At 35.1% G+C, this 6,122-nt stretch overlaps 1 long non-coding RNA gene across 1 annotated transcript; it reads right to left on the reverse strand.

Annotated features, from left to right (window-relative positions):
* On the reverse strand, nt 5,255-5,842 carry LOC110266642. Its single transcript, XR_002354099.1, has 3 exons — nt 5,595-5,842; nt 5,422-5,497; nt 5,255-5,316 (listed from the first exon to the last, which is right to left on the reverse strand). It is a non-coding gene; the product is annotated as an uncharacterized LOC110266642 (long non-coding RNA).

Here is a 6,122-nt window from a genome sequence, read left to right on the forward strand (position 1 = left end):
AATTTTAAAATTAAATCAAATTTAAAAAAATAAATATTATTATACATTAAATTTAATAAAAAATTATTTTTAACATGAATCTCAAAATAAAATTTTATAAATTTTTGTGGGACAAAATAAAATACATTAAAACAAATATATTAATTTATATAGAATTATTTTTTTCTTAAACCTAGTGGGGGCAAGTGCCCCCATCCTCTAATGCTTGGGTCCGTCCCTAGGTGAACTTAATTTTTTTCTTGGGCTACAAATTAAACAAACTGAAAATAGTATTTTCATTCATCAAGAGAAGTATGCTAAGGAACTAATTAAGAAATTTGGTATGAAAAATGCCAAACCCATGGAAACTCCCATCTACCCTAATTCCAAATTAGACAAGGGAGAAATTAAGAAAGATATGGATGAGACTAGGTATAGAGGAATGATTGGCTCTCTAATGTACTTAACTTCCTCTAGACTCGATATTGTGCAAAGTGTTGGAATGTGTTCAAGATTCCAATCTAAACCAAAAGAGTCCCATCTTTCCGCAGTTAAAAGGATCATTAGATATGTTCATGGCACATCCAATTTTGGTCTTTGGTATCCTAAGATTGATGATTTTTCTGCAGTTGGTTATTGTGATGCAGATTTTACCGGTGATAGAGTTGATAGAAGAAGCACTTCAGGCTTATGTTGCTTCCTTGGAAAGTCCTTAAATGTTTGGTCAAGTAAGAAGTAGCCAACAGTGGCTTTATCCACTGCAGAGGCTGAGTATATAGCTGCCTCTTCTTGTTGTTCTCAGCTTTTATGGTTAAAAACATAGCTTGTTGATTACAAATTAAATGCTGAAAATATACCCTTGTTGTGTGATAATATGAGTGCCATTAATATTTCTAAAAATCCAGTTTTGTACTCTAGGACTAAACATATTGAAGTAAGATTTCACTCAATAAGAGAACATATTCAAAATGGGGGATATTAGCATTCAATTTGTTAAATCAGAGGAGCAATTAGCTGATATTTTCACTAAACCACTAGCTGAGGATAGATTTTGCATGCTTAGGACTAATCTAGGGATTTTAAGCTATGATTCATTATTTGAAAGTTGCTGAAGTGTTTGTTGGAGTTTTTGTCTCATAAACAGGTATGAGACAATTCTGGACAAGTGAAGAACCCTCCCTCCAATTAGCGTTCTAAGGCCTTGTTGCTTGAACAAAATCATCTAGGCCAACCTCAAAAATCAAATCATGAGTGGTCTAATATGTTTCCTTAAATCCAACCATCTCTGGGCCCAATATGAATGATATATATCTTTTGTTTTGTTTTTGTTGGTTTGTTTGCTTTGGTTTATTTCTTTTTTTCCTTTAGTCCAAAAGGATTTCAAACTTTAAAATTAATTTCCATTTTATTTTTAAAATAAAATCAAATATTTCTTTTATGATGTCAAGTCATTTCAAGTCAAATCAGAAGGTGATGCAGTTGCATGGTTTGAGAAATTTTCTTTTGGGTACGGTTACCAATACTTCTTCTTCTCCTTCCATAACTCCCAACCCTTCGGTTTCTCCCCGCTACCTTTACTGCATCTCTTCCTTCAAAAATCAGAAACCAACCAAATGAGGGAGAAAACTATTTCACAAAAGCCACCACGTGAAAAGATATACAAGCTTCCTGCAAAACCAAAACCCTCAACTCGCTCTCAGGACCGAACCTTCACTCCATCTCCTTCTCCTCCTACCTCACCTCCTCGGTCTGATCCCATGGCACACACTAAGAACCCTTCAAGGTTCCCTCCTTCAGCCAAGCAGACGCCTCCTCCAAAGGAACCTCCATCCAAACTTGGTTCATCGAAGCCGAGTTCATCAAAAGGGAAATGACCAGCTGCGACTGAACCTACCTCTGAGCCTACTCAACCTAGGACAAGGTCTGTTCCCTTGCGTTCTCAAAGAGGTAAACCTCGACTCCCTCTCAAATCTGTTAGAGAACCAGACATTGATCCTTTTGCTCATAAATCTCACTTCATGACTTCTCATTCCAGCTATAACCCTTATAGATTTAAGTCTTCCATGAACGATGACTTTTATGAAGGAGTTATTAAGTATTGTACCATGTGTCCCTCTTTTCTTGCTGATTTGCCAAATCTGAAAAAGAAAGGTTTGTTGAAAATTTGAAATTTTTAGACTAGAATCATCTTTTTAAAATCAAAAAGCATGTTTACTCTCTTTTGGTCAAAGAGTTTTATGCTAACATGACATATCATGAGGGCAGTGTGCATTCTTATGTCAAGGGCCGAGATATTGTTATAAATAATGAAACAATTAGTGATTCATTGAAATATACTGATGTTGGAGCTTGTGCTTATACTTCTGTTAAGTGGGATGAAGGAGTTGGTATCTCTTTCAATGATGCTTTGGCTCATATTTATGAACATGTTTCCTTGATTGATGGCATTACCCCTACTCATAAAGCCCTAGGATATGAACGTGCTCAGTTGCACCAAATTGTTAACCACATCATTCTTCCTTAAAGTGGTTCATATCAAAGGGTATCTTACACTGACACTCTTATTTTGTATGCCCTGCTCACTAAATCAGAAATTTCTTTTGCTTATTTGATAGTTAAATACATGTTTGACTCTTGTTAGAAGTGAGAAAGACAAAGCCCTTCCTTATGGCATGTTTCTAACTTGTATTTTTGAGCATTTTGTTGTTGACTTGTCCAATGAGGATTATGAAAATAGACATTCATATCTAAAGGGAGGTGGTGCGGTGAAACAGCAAAAATGACCTACTCAATCTGAGAGAGTGGTTCTAGATGATGAAGATGATGAGTTCATTTCTAAGGAATCTCCTCCTCCTTCCACTGAGGGCACTTCTATCTCCACTGGACAAAAATCTGCTCTGTTCAATGTTGTTTGAGATGTAGTCCAAGAGTTTTTCTTTCAATCTAATCACATGATTACCATGAGTAAGGAACAAAGGAAGCTAGCAAGCAAGCATGAGAATTTCCTCCGAAAATCAAGGGATAGAGTGGCTATATTCATGAAGTTCATTGATAATCTTCAACAAGATGAAGATCATGCCACTGATGCTGAAGAGGAAGCTAATTCGGAGGGTACTGGTTTAGATGCCTAGATTTGTCTCATGAAGCTGCTGCTGTCTGCTCACTTTTGTCTCATGAAAATTGTTTCTTTTGTTACTTTTGAACTATTTTTGTTATTTTGGATGACTGTAATACCTTAACAACTGCTGCCTTTACTTTAAATCAATTTGGTGTTTTAGACTGTGCATTAACACTTTCTTGTAGGTTTTAAGGTGCAGATTTTACTTGGTGTTAACTATGCTCCACCCTTGATGACAAAAGGGGGAGTAATAGCATGAAGCAGTGAATTTTATTGGGTGAAATTAATTGTTGCTACTAAATTTTTTTTGTGATTTTTAATTGCTGGTGCCACAATGGTTTTGGCATGAAAATTTGTTTTGCAATTTTTGCTATTGCTGTGATTTTTTTGGCATGAATATTGGAACTTGCTGTATATGATATGTTGCTGGATTGCCCTTGTTAAACTTGATGCTTTGTTTTTGTTTCTGGGTTACATGGGAAAGATGATCTCTGCTATTCACTGCTGTGCATCTACAGTCATAAGTGTGTCTTGGGGACCAAGTTGTTTTTCAATGGCCAAGATCTGGGTTTACCATTGAAGATATCTGTTTCTGTTGTTATGTGGCTTTCGGTCAACAAGAGAAGGTCAGAACCAAAGTTCCTATTTTGAGGATTAATGGGAAAAAGTGAGCTGGTGAGTTGGTGAAGCACAAAGCTCGAGAGTTGACCCAAGGAGAGCAACTCAGCAACATGCAAGGAGATACAAAAGAAGTTGGCTCACCATTCAGAAGCCAAGACTACAAGAAAAACACCCATTCAAGTACACTTAAAAAGTGTAGCCAAAAATTAAAAAAAAAATGATGCCTTAGGCTACGGCTACGCTTTCTGGGCTACGGCTACACTTTTTGGGGTGATTCCTATTCAGTCGTTACCTATTCTCAAAGGCTACGCTTTTCTGCACAAAGGGCTACGCTTTGGGCTTTTGGGAATAGGGTGCGCTTTTCAAGTGATGCTGACCAGGACCAAAGGCTACGCTTTTCAGCTTCCATTTTTTCCAGAATAGGCTACGCTTTTCAGTGCTACTGCATCACCTGTAAAGTGTAGCCACATTGTATACTATGGCTACTCTTTATAAGTGTAGCCTTAGGTCCTTCAATTTTTTTTAATACTATAGCTACTGTATATAAGTGTAGCCTTAGGTCTCGTTTTTTTTTCTCTCTCTCTATATATATATAATTTTTTTAATAATTATTAATACAACATAATATTTAGTAATATGATTACATGTATAATAATTCTGTATTTTTAATTAAATGAGTTAAATATTATAAAATAAAAATAAATACATAATTATACTAAATAATTTCTTTAAATAATAAAAATTATCTCTAACCAAAATATATTTATAATAATGATCCAAAAATACTAGAATGAAGTTAATTGTGAATATTCATACATCTCACACTTAGAATTTACTACTAATACTCTACAAAAAATATATCCTACATAAGTATCTTCTATTAAAAGTCATTAGTCAACTAACCACACATGTATCCATTCCCAACACTACTCTACTTAGCCAATAAACCACAATAATAATTAGCTTAATCTTCTTTATTATCCTGCATAATTATATAGAAAAGTAGTTAAAAAAATATTCATAATTAAAAAATCAAACTCAAAACTATCAATGACTGATATCATTAATTCTTTATGTACCTTGTACAAGTTTCACCGATGCATAATAGTGTTTCACAAATCCAAATTTAGAATTCAAAAATAAAAAAAGCATAAGCTATAACCCATAAAATAAAAAGCTATAAAATCAGAAATAACCAAGTCATACTATATCTGTTGTGTTATGTCATATATACCAAGTCATCCCATATTTCTAGTTCATGGTGAAAAGGAAATAACCAAAAATAACAATACAACTTTCAGCCACAGCAAACAAAAGTACAGAAAATCAGAAATACAACAACCAGAATTACACAAACAAATTTCAGCTATAGCAATACAACTTCGTTAAAGTGTTAATAAAGCCAACAACATATGAATTCCAGCCATAGCAATTAATGTAAATGCAAACAACACAAAACTATTCCAATATCACCCATGAGACTATAGCATCTTTCCCCTTAAAAGGAATCATCTGTTCCATTAAAATACCAACATACCAGGAGATTTCATCTCCCGTTGCATATCTTCCCATGTGGTCCTTCAAGAGTTTTTCGAGTGCTGAAACAAAAGTGGTAATAGTAAGATAGCATTAGAATATGCCCTAAAAAAATAGAAATGCATATTTGAAGCCTTTAGTGTATAAGCAAGTTAATCAAACATCACCTGTGAAGCCCTTTCTAAGGACACCTTGTACCCAAGGAAGCTTTTCGTCAGGGCCGACTTTTTCCCCGATGTAATTCTGCAAGTAACAGTGGACATAGTGTGTAAAGTATAAGCTGAATCATCCAAGAACAGCGGCTTCATTCGTAATAGAAAATTAGGAACCGAATGCACACCAGAAAGCTTATGTTTTGAAGAGGATGTATGGACGAGGAAACGATGTGGGTAGCTTGTGGATGAGATGACATGATTAGAACTTAGAAGGCAACGCATTCATTAGAGTTTGCAACCACTAACTGACACAGAGCAGGTGTACCTGGAAATTGATTGCTCTTTTGTGAATATCACTAGGTAGCAAAGGATGTTGAGGATACTTATCGTCCAGATATTGCATAGATACAAAATAACAATATGAATGAGGGAAACAAAGGGGAAATAGGTACAGAAAGAAAGCATTTAGATATGAAGTTGGAGGGATGACCATAATAATGGCTAAGGAGTCAGCAAGCACAAGATCGCCATCCAGCAGAACCGGCACGAAACCAATGGGGTTGAGCTTGAGAAATTTTGAACATGATCAAATAAAATATTGAGTAAACACCAATCATACTGCACATGTAAAATAGTCTTTCCTTACAAAATTCATATATACAGAGAACCAGAAATTCAGAGAAGACTACAATTTTGACCCCTGAAACAGACTT

The sequence above is a fragment of the Arachis ipaensis genome, chromosome B09 (genome assembly GCF_000816755.2).
Source record: "Arachis ipaensis cultivar K30076 chromosome B09, Araip1.1, whole genome shotgun sequence".
NCBI classification, from domain to species: Eukaryota; Viridiplantae; Streptophyta; class Magnoliopsida; order Fabales; family Fabaceae; genus Arachis; species Arachis ipaensis.